This window comes from Sceloporus occidentalis, unplaced genomic scaffold, assembly GCF_023333645.1.
Source record: "Sceloporus occidentalis isolate IW3139 unplaced genomic scaffold, rSceOcc1.0.p SCAF_94, whole genome shotgun sequence".
NCBI lineage: Eukaryota > Metazoa > Chordata > Lepidosauria > Squamata > Phrynosomatidae > Sceloporus > Sceloporus occidentalis.
The window spans coordinates 3,959,259-3,975,716 of record NW_028317074.1 but is presented as its reverse complement, the minus strand read 5'-3'; positions in this window follow the sequence as shown (position 1 = coordinate 3,975,716).

Here is a 16,458-nt window from a genome sequence, read left to right as displayed (position 1 = left end):
TACAAATTGTTTATGGCCTACTGAAACGCCGTTCATTATATGAATGTAGTAGGGCATAACAGAGGTTCACTGCAAGCATAGCAAGGTACGCTGGCCACTAGGCAAAAATCTATGCTCTTTTCATTGCTAAAACAGCCTACAAGAGGCCTTTTTTCTGGCACCAGATTTGGAGAGAGACATCGAAAAGCACAGTACTGGAGATGCTTTGTGCCTTCATGACTGTGATGCATGTGCCACTGACATATCTGTACAGTCACCGCCCTGCCCTCACCCTCCCTCTGACTATGGGCCCTCCTACCCACTGACCTTTTCTCCGTTCACTTCATTACATCAATTCTCCGCTGTCACTGAAGAGGAGGTACGTTCTCTTCTTCTTTCCTCTTGTCCAACCACATGCCCTCTTGACCCAATCCCTTCCCACCTCACCCAGTCTCTTTCATCTACTCTTGTCCCTACTCTAGCTCACATCTTCAACCTCTCCCACCTCTACCTCACTACTGGATCTGTCCCATCCTCCTTCAAGCATGCTGGATTATTGCAACTCCCTACTAACCGGTCTCCCCCTCTCCCCCCTTTCACCGCTTCAATCCATCCTCAACACTGCAGCTAGATTAATTTTTCTCTGCCGCCGTTCTTCATCCGCTGCTCCACTATGCCAATCACTTAATTGGCTCCCCATACCCTTCAGAATCACATTTAAACTTCTGACCCTGACCTACAGAACCCTTAACAACTCAGCACCACCCTAAATCTCTATCCTCCTATCCAAATACGCCCCTACCCGCCATCTTCGCTTGTCTCACGACCTGCGGCTTTCTTCTACTGTTGTTGCCTCTTCCCACTCCCGTATTCAGGATTTCACAGCGCCGCTCCCCTCCTGTGGAATTCCCTTCCCCGTTCTGTCAGATGTTCTGCCAGGTATGCGACTTTCAAAACCTCTCTGAAAACCCACTTGTTCAGGGAAGCGTACAACATTCCTTTACAGTGCTCCCAACCATCATCCTAATCAAGCTATCTGAACAAACAGCTTCAACACATCATCGCAACCAGATCAACTCATTTCCATCAAAGCAGTCCTCTCCTATTGTCTCACTCCCCTCAACCACTGACTAGATTGTAAGCTCGCAAGAGCAAGGCCCTCTTCTCCTTTGCGCCAGTTTGTTATTGTATGTGTTTATAAATTGTTCTAATAAATGTAACAGCGCTGCAAAATCGGCCTTTATAAATAAATGTAATGTAATGTACCATTACTCCAATCTTAAAAAAGCCCCCCTTGACCCAACTGATCTGTCCAATTACCGTCCCATCTCTCTACTTCCTCTCACCTCTAAGCTTCTTGAAATAATTGTTTATACCCAATTAACTAGGTTTCTTGACTCCAACTCCCTACTTGACCCTCTTCAATTTGGTTTTCGCCCTTGACACTCTACTGAGACCGCCCTTACTAAAGTTACAAATGACCTACTAAATGCCAAATCCAAGGGCCACTACTACATGCTAATCCTACTGGACCTCTTTGCTGCTTTTGACAATGTGGACCGCCCTCTTCTCCTTCAAACTCTTCACGCTCTTGGTCTCTGTGACACTGCTCTCTCCTGGTTTACTTCCTACCTCTCTGATCGTACCTTCACCGTCTCTGTCTCCAGTAACACTTCCCCTCCCCTTCTCAGTGGGGGTACCCCAAGGCTCAGTTCTAGGACTTCCTTACTTCCTCACTTGGCACACTGATCGCATCCTTTGGCTTTCAATACCACCTGTATGCTGATGACACCCAGATCTATCGATCCTCTCCTGATCTCTCTCCTTCTGTCTTAGATCGTGTAACTAACTGTCTCGCCTCTGTCTCTACCTGGATGTCTGCACGTTTCCTGAAACTCAATCTCTCCCAAACCGAACTTCTCATCTTCCCTCCCTCCAACGCTGAGATTCCCCCATCAGTTTCCCTCAATGTTAATGGTGCTATCATCTCCCTGTCTCCTCATGCACGCTGTCTTGGTGTCACCCTTGATCTTTCATTTACCCCCCACATTCAGTCTGTCTCTAAAATCTGCTGTCTCTATCTTAAAAACATTGTCCACATCCGTCCCTTCCTAACACAGGATGCCACTAAGGCTCTCGTCCATGCCCTTATTATCTCCCGCCTTGATTATTGTTACTCTGTCTTAGCTGGTCTCCCTCTTAACTGTCTCACCTCTCTACAATCCACCATGAATGCTGCTGCCAGACTTATCTTCCTCTCCCATCGCTTCACTAACACATCTCTGTCATGGTCAGGACTACTTGCCAAGCCGTGACTGTGTGGAGGGCGTGGGCATGAAGGGGTTAATAGCACCAGGCCTCTGGATTTACTAACTTCACCCCTTAACAAGGCATAAATTACACCAAATTAACCCCCAAATCCTGCCTGTATCCCCCCAGGTAGTCTGCCACCACTCACGATTTTGATACCGGATTCGTGAGAAATCCGAATTAGAACCTTTATCTCTCTCTCTCTCTCTCTCTATATATATATATATCAACCCACCCCGGGCAACCAACATATATATATATATATCCTGTAAAACGTAATAACAATATGGTAACACGTTAACTTCTCTTAGGGTTTGTGGATATCGATACTAGAGCCCAAAGACAGACTTGGATTATGAATATTTTAATAACGAAAAGACAAAGATTACACAGTGCCAGAATTACAAAAAACAAGACATACAAAAGAAAAATAAAACAGCAAACAGTTCTTAAAACAATAGGACTTAAACACAGGACCCTCACTCACAAGTTTCTCCAATAAGTAGGCCTGTGGGAACTCCTTAAATCCAGATGGTTTCTCATGATGTTGTTCTGATCACAGAATATCGTGGAGTTCAAGAAAACACCCCTCTGACCACATGACCGATTATATGACACCATCCCCAAGAATTGGGTCCCATCTTTGATGTGCCAATAAGTTATGGTGGGGTAAAGGTGATGGAAACCCCTCCACTTAAGATAGGAATGGAATTCCTATAACTCAGGGTCCTTATCTGTTAGGCCATGAATCACCACAGGGGTCCTTTGGGAAGATGACACCTCTTGCCAGAACAGATACAGAGGGCATTCACAAAGAAACACATTTAAATCAACCTCAGATTAACTCATTGAATGCTTAAACAAAGAAACTAACCACCTCTGTTGGGTTACCCTTCCATGCATCCACTACATTATATGAGTTACTCATGACACTCTCCCCTCTGTCAGTCTCTTCACTGGCTGCCTGTGTGCTTCAGGATTCATTTCAAAATCCTTACTCTTACTTTCAAAGCCCTTCACAGCAGTTCCCCTTCATACATCTCCTCACTCATCTCTAAATACACCCCTAACAGTCTTTCCGCGCATCCAATGATCTCCTTCTATCCTCTCCCTTGATTTCTTGCTCTCATGCACACTTACAAGATTTCTCAAGGGCTGCCCCTATCCTCGGGAATACTCTCCCCCGGTCTAACAGCCTTTGTCCTTTATTCCTTCAAAAAAAAATCCTCAAGACCCACTTCTTTAAGGATGCTTACAACATAGCACATTAACGCCCTCCCATATTCCTTTAGCTCACCTTTCCTAGTCCCTCTCTTGCAATACTTTTACAAATTGTTATGTTACATACTACTTGTTGTGTCCTGTCCACCCATTGTACAGTGCTACGGAATTTCTAAAACAACAGCTGATGTATCCATTTGTTATGGTGTGTGCTATACAGTATGTCTGCTAAAAATACTACTTCTAAAACTGATTTGCTTTTGGCTGGCACCTCTCATGATAATGAAGTGTTTTCTGAGGAATATTTACAGTCTATATTGGATGACACTGTAATTAAATCAGTGTCAAATAAATCTGCTGAAGGGTCAGATCGCAATCTAGCCAAGGGCATGAGGAAGTCTGGGAAGGCCACCCAGAAAAGGAAGCATTGCTTCCAAGATATGCCCGATTTACCTAAGTGTGTTAAAAGCTGCTTACCTGGGAAAGAAAATGAATCTGAAGTGCGCTTATCATGCAGTACTGAAAGGTGTTCTACCCAAACACCATACAGACCCTCTACCCGTGAGGAAGAAAAACAGGCTCAGAAGGCCATATACAGAAGGAAACCAGCTTCCTTCCATACTTCCTCAAGTGAATTGGATTCAGATCCAGATTTTAAGGTCTTCTAATACTGCTTCAGGAAAACAAATCCTTAGAAATTTCTGACACCGAAACCGCTGAACCAGTCATCTTGGATGCTTCAGGTAATCCATTTTCCATCCTGATCAGATTAAACACCCTCAATCAGCACGAGTGGGTACCTGCTTCTAATATTAGCAAGTTTTTTGAGCTATGGATGAGGAAACCCTTGTATTCCGCAGCTCATAATAAATTGCGGGCTCAATGACCGAGACCCATCATACATAAAAAGGTATTACAGACCCCAGATTTAGATCCTACCATAGTAAAAATGTTATCTAAATCTGGGAAGAACCCAAACAAAAGAAAGGATAGATCCATGAAGCCATGTCAAGAATTTTGGATGTAACAGGTGCCCTAGCAAAGATGAGTTAGTAGAAGAGGCTAAGGAAAAGGGCGAGTCAGTTGATATTTTAAGCGGCTGGATACATATGCTTTTTGGCCAATGCTAATATCTGCGGAACACAGACTATCAGTACTCATGAAACTAGACTTGCAGCTTATGCATATAGCAAATTCTGAACCTGGCCCTGCTGCGGAAAATACATTAATATTTTTTTCTTTCTTAAATAAAGAGCAAATATTTTGGGAGGGCTTGAAAAGGTCGGTGTAAGGTTTGTGGGGTTGGAGCACGGCGCAGAAAGACACCAGGTGAAGCAGTAGACACGAAACCAGTAGATAATGCAACAGCAATGGTTTATTCACTGAAGCAAAAGGAATAGGCAAAAAGCAGTACCATAAAGCAATCCGTGGTCAGGGGTAGAGAGAATCAGCAAAGTCCGTATAATCAAGCCAAGGTCAAAGTCCGTAGAATCCAAAAAACAAGTGTCCAGCAATAAGGTAAAGGGATATAGCAGGTAACCAGAACAATCAAGTAATGAATGTATAGGGCTGCAGTTTTAAATAGCCCGCCAAAGTCTGACTCCTCCCATAAGCCCCCCTTCCCCCTTTATACCATATTTATGATGTCAGTCACCGCTTTGTACCGCCTCCCTGCGAGGGCGAGGACACACGCGGACAGCGGGGGTGAACGGTAAGTTCCTGACAGGAGCCCCCCCCCCGTAGCCGCGACCTCAGGGGGTGTGCAGGATGTGGTTTGCCAGGGTGTTTCCTGTGAAAAGCATGTATCTTAAGGGGTGCATGGAAGTTAGATGCTGGTTCCCAAGTATGTTCTTCTGGACTGTATCCCTTCCTATTCACCAAGTACTCCAGCCTTCCATACTATAGACGTGAGTCCAATATATCTTCTACTTCGAATTCCTCTGATCCCTGCACAGTGATGGGAGGAGGAGGAGGTGTTTGTGGCTTCCGATGGTGAGGATCTGGAGTCCATCGTTTCAGAAGGGATACATGGAAAGTCGGATGGATTCGCCAGGTGTCAGGGAGGTCTAGACGAACCACAGTTGTACCGTATACAGCTGTGATAAGGAAAGGACCAAGGAACTTGGGATTCAGTTTCTTTGTTGGTCCGGGAAGATTTATATGAGCTGAAGACAGCCACACCTTGTCACCTACTTGATATTGTGGTGCAGGTTCTCTACTTTTGTCTGCAAATCATTTATAGTTGTGCCTTTTGTAAGTGGTTCTGTAGGGTGTGGAATCCCTGTTGAGTTGGAGCCGATTGACAGGAACCGTAGAAGAACAAGGCAAGTCAGTGTGGAACTTCAGGTCATAGCCATAATTGGCCTTAAAATTAGTCATCCGAATAGAACTCTGTAACTGATTATTGTAAGTGAATTCAGCCAATGGTAAGATCTGATACCAGTCATCCTGAAGGTGTGAAATATAGCAACAGAGATTCTGTTCCAGTATTTGATTGGTTCTCTCGGTTTGCCCGTTGGTTTGTGGATGATAAGCGGAGGACAACAACCTTTTGCGTTGTAAACCTCTGCAAAAGGCGGCCCAGAATCGAGACGTAAATTGTACCCCTTGTGGTGACATAAGTATTGTGGTCAATGTTTTAGCCAGTTGAACTCTTCCTGTATTACATGTCTTTTGATATGTTAACGAGGGCACACCTACAGTGATTCAATATGCCTGTTGAATGCAAAATCTTAGTTCAGTTTCTCTCTGCCCACCATCCTGCATGGATGGGGTAATCGGTGGTGTGCTGGGTTATGTTGGACCTTTAGGTTGCAGGTTAGTCTTGTAAAGTGTTGCATTGTATGTTGGGCTGTCACTCATTTATTGTATGTTACTGTGTTTTTGTCTCTTATTAAATATCTGTTAAAGTAGACGAACCTTTGTGTTATATTTTTATATTTGGTTTAAACACCACATTTGGCGACCACGAATATCAGACTTCTACAGCAGATATTTATGAGGCCAGTGACTAAATCGCATTTTTAGTGCACAGCGCAACTGCAGTGCAGCATTTTCACAAGACAGGGGTGTAATTACTGATTTTAATATATATTGTGCATAATCTTGTTGATGTTTTGTTTGTTTGAAATATTGGCCTGATTTGTGTATGAGGCCTGGTGATAGTAAGACACTATCCCTCACTGTGGAGATATCTTCAACATCTTTATTGCAAATGGTGTCTTATTCCGTTCTTACATTTGTGCATAATTTTAGTAGCAATTTTATTTGTAATTTTTTTCTTTATACACCAGTTTTAATATCTTTGCCATTGATGGTGGGGTAGGCCTGGTGCATGTGTGAGGCCTAGTTGAATACAAAAACCCTTTGCCTCATGGTGAATTGAATTGTGTGTGGGGGGTTTTGTTTGGTTTTCTCACCATTTTCTTTGTTTCTCATTTCAGGAAAGGAACTTTTCTGTATTCACCTTAGTTAACATATAAGCATTGTTACCATTGTCTGCACTATTTAAAGAAGGTTTCATTTGAATTTGTTTTTGAGAATTAACAGTTTTTTACTGTACAATGACATTCCCAGGTGCTAACTATTTTTCTGTAGAAGTGCACAATTATTTTAGAAATTATATTCAAAAGCATAATGGTCCATACATGCTCCCAGAACCAATAGATTCAAACTGTGGGGAATATGAAGGATTTATGGATGTTTTAACAAACATTATTAAAGCAAAGCTAAGTGCTAAGAAAAGAAAAAGTTTAATTGCACAATCTGTACTGTCTACAATTGGAGGTTTGGCAGACATGGTACAGAAATTAAAAAAAGAGAATAGGGAATTAGCAGGCAAAATGGAGGAAGCACAAAATAAAAAGGACTGCATTATGCTAGCTGCCTTAAAGACCACCACTATCGTGGATAACTTACAAAAGGAATTAAAAGACATAGAGGAACAGAGGGATACATATTTGGTTAAAATCACTGAACTCCAGAACATGGTAATGGAGTATAAAAATAAAATAAAACCTGAAAACGCAAGGGAAGATTTACATAATAGCCCAAAACTTAATCTTCCACAAGCCCCAATAATTATCTCAGAAAATTTCAATGTGCAACAAATGCCAATAGGTTTTTCTACTCAGACACATCCTTTGTCTATGGCTGAGAAGGATAGTTTCCAAAAATGGTGGGGAAACATGCCAACCAATGATTTTAACAATTTTATACATTGGTTTCAGAGGGGAGCTGAGAAAGCTAGAAAAGGAGGCCTTAAATTAGAGGAATGGACAGAGCTGTTAGAGTATGCTATGGGACCCATAGCTAGTATTTTACTGGGATTTAATGACAGTGTGTCTAAACAGGCAGGAAGAATTGCAGCAAAGCAATTCTATTTACTCAGTGTAGAGAAAGAATTAGCCGGCATTACAATGAAACGAACAGATGGTCCTAGAGAAGTAGCTCATCGAATATTATTCTGGTCTACACTACGCCAGCCACAGCAGCCAATGGTGTTGGGTTCACCAGCACATATATCCAGAGTGTTGGATGCTCTACCCCATGAATGTCAGGAGTTTGTGAGGCTGTTTGACCAAAGGCCCACAGACCTAGAACTGCTGCTAACTAGAGCAGACAAGTGGTGGATTGATCATCTTCACACTGAATATGCGTTTGTTGTCTCAGCAGTGAGACGGTTTCAAAGAGAACCTAGAGATATGAAATGCAAGGAGAATAATTGGAGAAATCGGCAACGGGAGGAGCTTCAGGGAAATAGACATAGATTTAGTCAGAATTGGAGGAGGAAAGAAGGAAATAATTGGAGAAACCAGAGATTTGGAGACTGTAATAATAATGGAAGAAACAGGGAGACTGGTAACTGGAGGAGAAATGAAAAGGAAGATAAGTTTAAAAATCTGAGATGGGAGGAGCCAGAGAAAGACAATAGATACTGGGGGAGTAATAATTGGAATACCAGAAGGATAGGTAATAATTTGGGGAAACAGAGATGGGATGAGCCACAAAGGTACAACTACTACTGGCAAGATAATAACTGGGAAATTAAAAGAGAGAGAGAGGGTTACTGGAGAAATCAGAGATGGGGGAATCCTCAGAGAAATGGCACAAGGCAAAATAATAATTGGAGGAGGAAAGAAGGGGTCAGTAACTATAGGGAACCAAGACAACAAACTGAGAGAATGAGGGGTGGTGTAGAAACATTGGGAAAACAGGCTAGGGAGTTAAAAAGGGGGATCAAGAAAGAGGAAGAAGAGCATAAGAAGTCAGAATTATTGGCAGTGCCTGCATCTGATTTAGATGATGGATTATCTGATTGTTCCTTCAGCTCAGGGTCACAAAGTTATATGAGCGAAGTATTGCCTGGTTGTGAAGAATATTCTGAACAACAATCTCCACAACACAGAACAAACCTAGCAGATCAACTTCTCTTTGGGTCTCAACCTAGACACTAACCCTGCCATCAACCCCACCCTACCCCACAACAATTATTTTTTGATCTTACAGGACATCTCAGAGCTTAAGAGACAGTGGTGATGGACCAATGGATAAGTATACACTGTATCAAATTGTATTATTGTAAAGGGAAGAAAATCATGGTTTAGGTTAAATGTTAAAAGTTTTTTTTAAAGGGGGCGAGTGGGATGCTGAAATACATGTTCATCCCAACATAAAGTAATTAGTTACTGGCAAAACTGAGGAGAATGTGTTCTGGCAATAGTTTATTTTGATGGCCAAAAGAGGGATTGCCAAAAAGACAATATAACTTTTTGATTTTAATATTTATTTTATTCTTTTAAATCCATAGAACCATGAAAGAGTTTACAGTTATAATCCTGGACCACCACTTCATTACCATCACTTCATTTAATTTATGCCTATGCTTTGTATAATAAATGTACTGTAATTTGTGGGTCACGGGTATTGTAAAATACATTGCAGGAAAACTCATGTCGCTGAGGGAATTTATTCCGGAGGGACGGTGGGCTGAATTTTTACCTATAAGGTTTTTTTGCTCCCACTGGGTTTTCTTGCATTTGGGTAGGGGGGAGTATTTAAGATTGTAATGTAAATATGTTGATATATGCATGCTTTAATGTAAAGTGACAGTCCTAGGTCAATTGCAGAAAGACTTACGTCGCTGAGGGAATTTATTCCGGAGGGACGGTGGGCTGAATTTTTACCCAAAGGGTTTTTCGCTCCCACTAGGCTTTCTGCATTAGAGGGGGGATACTTAGAAAATGTGCAACACAAGAGAAAATAAAGTGGGGGAATGTGGTGACATAAGTATTGTGGTCAATGTTTTAGCCAGTTGAACTCTTCCTGTATTACATGTCTTTTGATATGTTAACGAGGGCACACCTACAGTGATTCAACATGCCTGTTGAATGCAAAATCTTAGTTCAGTTTCTCTCTGCCCACCATCCTGCATGGATGGGGTAATCGGTGGTGTGCTGGGTTATGTTGGACCTTTAGGTTGCAGGTTAGTCTTGTAAAGTGTTGCATTGTATGTTGGGCTGTCACTCATTTATTGTATGTTACTGTGTTTTTGTCTCTTATTAAATATCTGTTAAAGTAGACGAACCTTTGTGTTATATTTTTATATTTGGTTTAAACACCACACCCCTCTGTCAGATAGAATGGACCTTGGAATACCATGAAGGTGAAAGACATGACATATGAATAGATCAGCTGTTTCCATAGCGGTTGGTAAGTGGCGAACAGGAATGAAGTGGGCCATGTTAGTGAGACAATCAACCACTACCATGATGGTGTTTTGTTGTTTGGATACAGGCAGATCGGCTATGAAATCAACTGTAACTTCCTCCCATGGCCGTGTTGGTATGGCCAGAGGTTGCAAGAGACCAGTGGTTTTGGCCGTCTGTGTTTTTGCTCTGGCACAGGTATCACAGGATTTGACGTATGAGATGACATCTTGTCTCATCTTAGGCCACCAGAAAGACCTACTGGCGAGTTTATGGGTCTTTCTCACTCCTCCATGTCCGGCTAGCGGGTGGTCGTGTACCGCATTGAGAACATCGGTTTTGACCTGAACGGGAACATAAATCAGATCGTCTTTATAAAGGAGTCCATTCTCAGAACGGAGGGAAATGTTTGGTATAGAAGGAGATAAAGCGTCACTGTGGTTCTGGATATCCCTGAGGAGAGATGTCTGTACCACAAGGAAATGACCAGCAGGAAGGATAGTGTCTCTTGTCTTTGTAGAGCCTAGATAAAGCATCTGCCTTACCGTTGCGGTTGCCTGGCCGGTATGTAATGTGTAATAGGAAGCGAGTGAAGAAAAGGGCCCAACGAGCCTGCCTGGGACACAATCATCGCGCTGTTCGGAGATATTCCAGATTACGATGATCTGTGAACACTGTTATAGGGTGTTGAGCTCCTGTTTAAAGCATCAGCTGACAGGTTATTACAGTTGGCGTCCGGACCCAGAAGCTTTCCTACAAAATTGATCCAAGGGAGTCAACTATGCTTTCCCTCCTTTCGCGATGATCGCTCGATCACTACTACACACTTGGTCATAGAAAGCGACAATAATCCTTGTTGTTCCATTGCAACCCTGGTTCCCTCAATTACTGAGCATGCTGGTAGATTTTCTGAGGATTTTTCCAAACAAACAAGATATTCTCTGAGACCCATTGAACAACTTTCATCCTCGGATACAGTCCGGACCGTTAGTTCTAGTGGCATGTCTGATCTCGGGGAATTCGGAATTGAAACAGAACTGTCAGAGGCCTGGGCTCCAGGTACCAGAGCTAATTACGCATCAGCCTGGAAACTTTGGTTACTTTGGTGGATGGAACGGGAAACAGATCCCGTACATTCAGATGTAACCAATGTAGTGAATTTGCTTTCTTTCTAGTTTGATTCAGGCAAAGCTTACTGTACCATTAATGGGTACAGATCTGCTATTTCAGTTAAACATGCTTACGTTGATGTAATTCCTATAGGTAAACACCCTTTGATTTGCAAGCTTTTGAGAGGAATATGTTTCAAACGCCCTCCCTGCCCCAAATACCATCACACGTTTTTTGGTTCTTAGATCTTGGAGTGATAATGATTCTTTGTCTTTAAAATTGTTATCTTTCAAACTTACTGTTTTACTGTCTTTGATATAGTTTAAAGGTGTATCTGATGTTAAGGCTTTAGATTTAAATCTTAGACAGTTTCTTCCTAATGGTGTCTGCTTTAAAATCCATAGACATACTAAAACTGATATTCAATCTGTCCTCTATGGTTCCTTTCCGGACCATTTCTTTCAGAAATCTAAATTTTTCCCATTTACTTATTTCTTTCCGGAAATCTTTCCTTCCTGTATCTTCTCCTAATTTAGCCAAGTGGCTCAGATTGACCATGTCTATGGCAGGTATTCACATTCCTCCAGAAGTGCTATGTCAACAAAGGGGTTTTTAAAGCTGGAGGCTCTGTGGCTGAGATACGCAAAACTGCAGACTGGTCCTCTGATTCTACCCTGAAGACATTTTATTTTAAACCTGACGTACATGTATCTAGACTGATGTTATAGTTATATTTCATAATCAATACAGAGCTTTTAATATGCATAATACGAGCCTCCTGTCTGAGATAAAAGTTAGGATTTTCCTAGCCTTCTGCAACAGAAAGTACAGATTTTATTAAAGACAGGAGACAAATAGTATCCCACCAATTTTAACCCACTCATATTCTTTTTGTTTCAAATTGAATTATTTCTTCTACTGTTATACTTCAGAGTTTTTGTCTTGGTTATATTTCTTCATTCATTTCATTGGAGTCGCAGCACAAAAGAGGAAGATTAACCCCTTGACTGCTAACAATCACATGGTGCCGTCGCTAGCAGTACCAGTCAGGTGCTAAGGACGGCACCATGCCGTCACTAGCACTACCCTACCTTGATGGCGATCTGCCCCTCACACTGAAGGGCATCAGCGGGGCCACCCGATCCACTCGGTGATGTCACGAGCAATGACGCGATGATGTCACCGTGCAACTTTATTAACAACTAACAATTGTCAGGTAAAAAATAAAAAATATTAAGTAAAAAAGTAAAAAAAATTATTTGGCAGATAAATAAAGATCAAAATTGCCTAGAGATCCCCAAATTAAATTATCTAAACATAAACTAGTTTAACTTTAAAAAACAAACAAAAGTATTCTAGAGAAATGATCAGTGTGGTAGCCAATGTTACCACAGCCATCATATAGCTATGAAAGTCACATTCCCTTTTTAAAAATGGCCGATTCTTTTGATCATGGGGTTAAATTTAGCCAATGGTAGAGGGAGGCAATTTTTGAAATCCTGATGAACTGTAAATGAACTGCAAATATTATTAAAATCAGCCATTTAGCCTACGTGGTAGGTGAGTAACCATCTCATCCCCGGAGCTCCTTGCATTTTTACTGCAAAACTTATTTTTGCTGTAAAAGTGATTTTTTTCTCCCTTTACCATAGTTTCTTTGGGATTGTAAGGGGAAAGAATGGTGTGTGTTTCTGTGAGTGAATGTATGGAAAGTATGGTGTGTGCTTCTGCAAGCGAATGGAGATATGAAAGGCATGTGAATGACATTTACAAAAACTACACCCCTTGACGCATCAAATGAGGGGCTGCATGTGTTTCTAGTACAAACCTGGAGTGCGCAAGACACAAATGAACATGTCGCTATGGTTAGAAAAAAAAATTTCTAGGCAAAGCGACATATTCCATCATTATTTGTGCACTCAACTTTTGTCCTAGAAATACATGTAGCCCCTCATTTGAAGCTCCAAGGGGTGTAGTTTCCTGAAATGTGTACTTTATGTACCCTAATTTTCCCAGATGTATAGACCACTTTAACTTCAGATATGGCAGATTTGAAAATCTTGTTAAAAAATTGTCTTAAAACATTAAGGGGTGATGCCTGCAATTAGATAGCTCTAGACAGCTGGGAAGTTAAATTATGGTACATAAAGTATACATTTGCAGAAACTACACCCTTGGCACATCAAATGAGGGGCTGCATGTATTAGTAGCACAAGACTGGAGTGTAAGACATAAATGAACTTGTCGCTTTTAATTTTTTTAATAAGTGATATTCACTTATTTGTTGTGCACGTCAGATTTGTGATACAAATAAGACCTCATTTGCTGCAGCTCGGGGTGTAGTTTCTAAAAATATATATACATATTTTAACATCCCAGGCAGCTAGAGCTGTTTAATTGACAGCAACCATGCATTAAATTTAAAGATGTCTTTTGTGATAGTCTAGTAAATTGAACTTTTAGCAATAAAATATTAGAAAAACAAAGTCTACTGTCAATTTCTGTTTATTTTAGACCGGTTACCTGCTACAAATATTTAGCAACACAGGTTTTGATATTAGAGTTTACAAAAATAAAATTACAAACTAGTTTTTATTGAGTCGGAAGGCTTTATTTTGCAAACCTAATGAGACATACATATATAAAAATGGTATATTTGGAATCTGCTGGGTGTGCTGAAAAAAACAATATATGGTTTGTATAGTTTATTCCCAAGAAATTTACTTCTAAACGCCTTTAAACGTGAGATGCACCAAAATGCCGAAAACCAGCTTAGCACCCAGGTGGGAAATGGCTTAGCAGCCAAGGGGTTCATTGGCTGACTGCTAGGATATAGACTGTGCCCTTGTTTAAATATCTTTATTCATATTTGCTGCTGGAGTAGTAAAGAGAGAATTAAATGCATAATACTCGCCTCCTGTCTTTAATAAAATCTATCAGTCGCTAGAGGCTGGGAAAATCCAAAATTTTCTAACACCCATTCTAACTAACCCTTCCATCACCCCCCACCTGATCCTGATATATGAGACGTGCACGGCGAGCAAAATCACTTCAGACAAAACTTAAGTTTTTATTCAGAATTACATTTGGGAGGCGTTCCAAAATGGGGGAAGTCCCTGACACCTTTTGGACTCACCTTTCATTATGATTTTTTTTTTAAATGTTCCCCCAGAGGGAAGGACGGTAAAACAGGCACAGTAGCAGTAGAGCGTTGGGCCAGGGCAGACAGACACTGGCACATCATAGGCACATGCATCCCTGTGGAGCAGGACTTGAACTTCCCCAAAGTTATATATTATATCATATATTATGATATGGTAGAAAGATAATACAAAAATGACATCCCGCTCTATTGCTCCATTCTGGAATGCACTACAACTCTATATTACTAATGCTCTGGGGATTCAGTTTTCTATTTCTGTGGACTGGGCAATTTTTGGTGTATTTCCTGACCAATGTCCCCTCCCGTCCACGGGAGTACGCTCTCTCCTGCTTACTCTCCCGGCGGTTGAAAAGCGGGCGATACTGTCGCAATGGATATCTCCTCAGCCGCCAGTGTTGGCTACGGTCCTATCCCATTTATATTTTTTATTCCATGTGGATTGGATTGACTCTGTTCTACATAAGGAGAGCAAAGCCAAATATTTTTTCAACCGCTGGGCTCCTTATGTTGCGACTTTAAATAGAAACACCAGGTTGCAGATATTTCAAGTATTTCACATCACAGTGTGGTATTGTCTTCAGGTTTTAAAGGGCAATAAACCAGTTTTGGGACTTTAATGTATTTATGTCATCTCTGTGCTACTGTTGCTGATATGAATGTAATACTGTCCTTTCCTAATCCATGGAGCATTTTTATCTACTTTCTGACTAGTGTTATCGCCCTCATTTGTGGATTGCTGTATTTGTGACTTATCTGTTGGTGACTGCGCCCACCCTATTGGTATGTCGTTATGTTACCTTGCTATTTTCTTATATGTCGATGTCTCAACTGAGTTATTATCTAAATCACCAAGTGACCTAGAAAGACGGGCTCGTATTGGTGAGCAGGATGCAGGATTCAGCAAATCGGCCACACGATACATGTAGTTCTGAAGGACAATAAAGAGGTTGAGGGTCAGGAGAGTCATGAGCAAAAGGCAAGTCCGAAAGACAAGGTCAAGTCAGGCCAAGAGATCAGCAACTGAGGTCAAGCAGCAAAGGCGCAAACCAGAAGTGAAAGTTCAATAAAATGGCCAAGGTAGTATCAATGATAAGTTGGGGAACATAGCCAGGAAAATAGACAATAAGGTAGGTAGAGTAGCAAGGTAGGAAAAACAGGTTCAGGCAGAATAAACTGCTTACACTAGAGCAGACACACAATACAACTGAGCACCTGTCCGCAGTTTTTCAAGGCTTAAATAGGGTGGCACTTGCCTTTGGGTGTGGTCCTACTGGAATTGGGTTGTGAAGCCTTTAAGAACCCCGCCATGGGCAGGTCGCATGATGCAGTGAAGCTGAGGACAGCACACTGCTTCCTGCTGTGGAGAGGGCCTGGAGACCCTGACCCTAGGCCTCCCTCCACGCTACAGAGTAGCATGATGCGGAATTGAAACTAGGCTTGTTGCGTGTAGCCAAACACCAGTCACAGAGGTATGTTGGGGATGTTACAGTACCCACTACCTCGTGCATGATCAGGAGTATGTATAGATGGATGAGATTGGTGAAGCAATTTTGCTAACTCAGGGGCATGTATATTCTTGGCTGGTTAACAGGAACATTCTTCTGGACCATAACCTTTCCTGTCCACTGCATATTCCAGATGACCCCTCTTGATTCCGGAGTCCAGGATCGCTTCAACCTAAATTCTTTTGAAACCATCAATAACATTATGAGCTAGTAAAACCAGACAATGAGAAGTGTAAAGATTGGGTAACCAAGGTTTCAGACCTCATTCCGAAATACAGAGTGCACCCAGTAGAAGTAGCCTGCTGGTTGGAGGTGATTATCTTTACCGTGAGAGCAGACAGGACAAGAGACAACATAATTTGACAGTTGGGGCCAGCAGAACAGATAAGAGTCTAATTCATTGGTCTTGCAAATTCCACCTGCCAATCATGATTTGTAGCAAAACTGAAAGGAGGGGGCTACG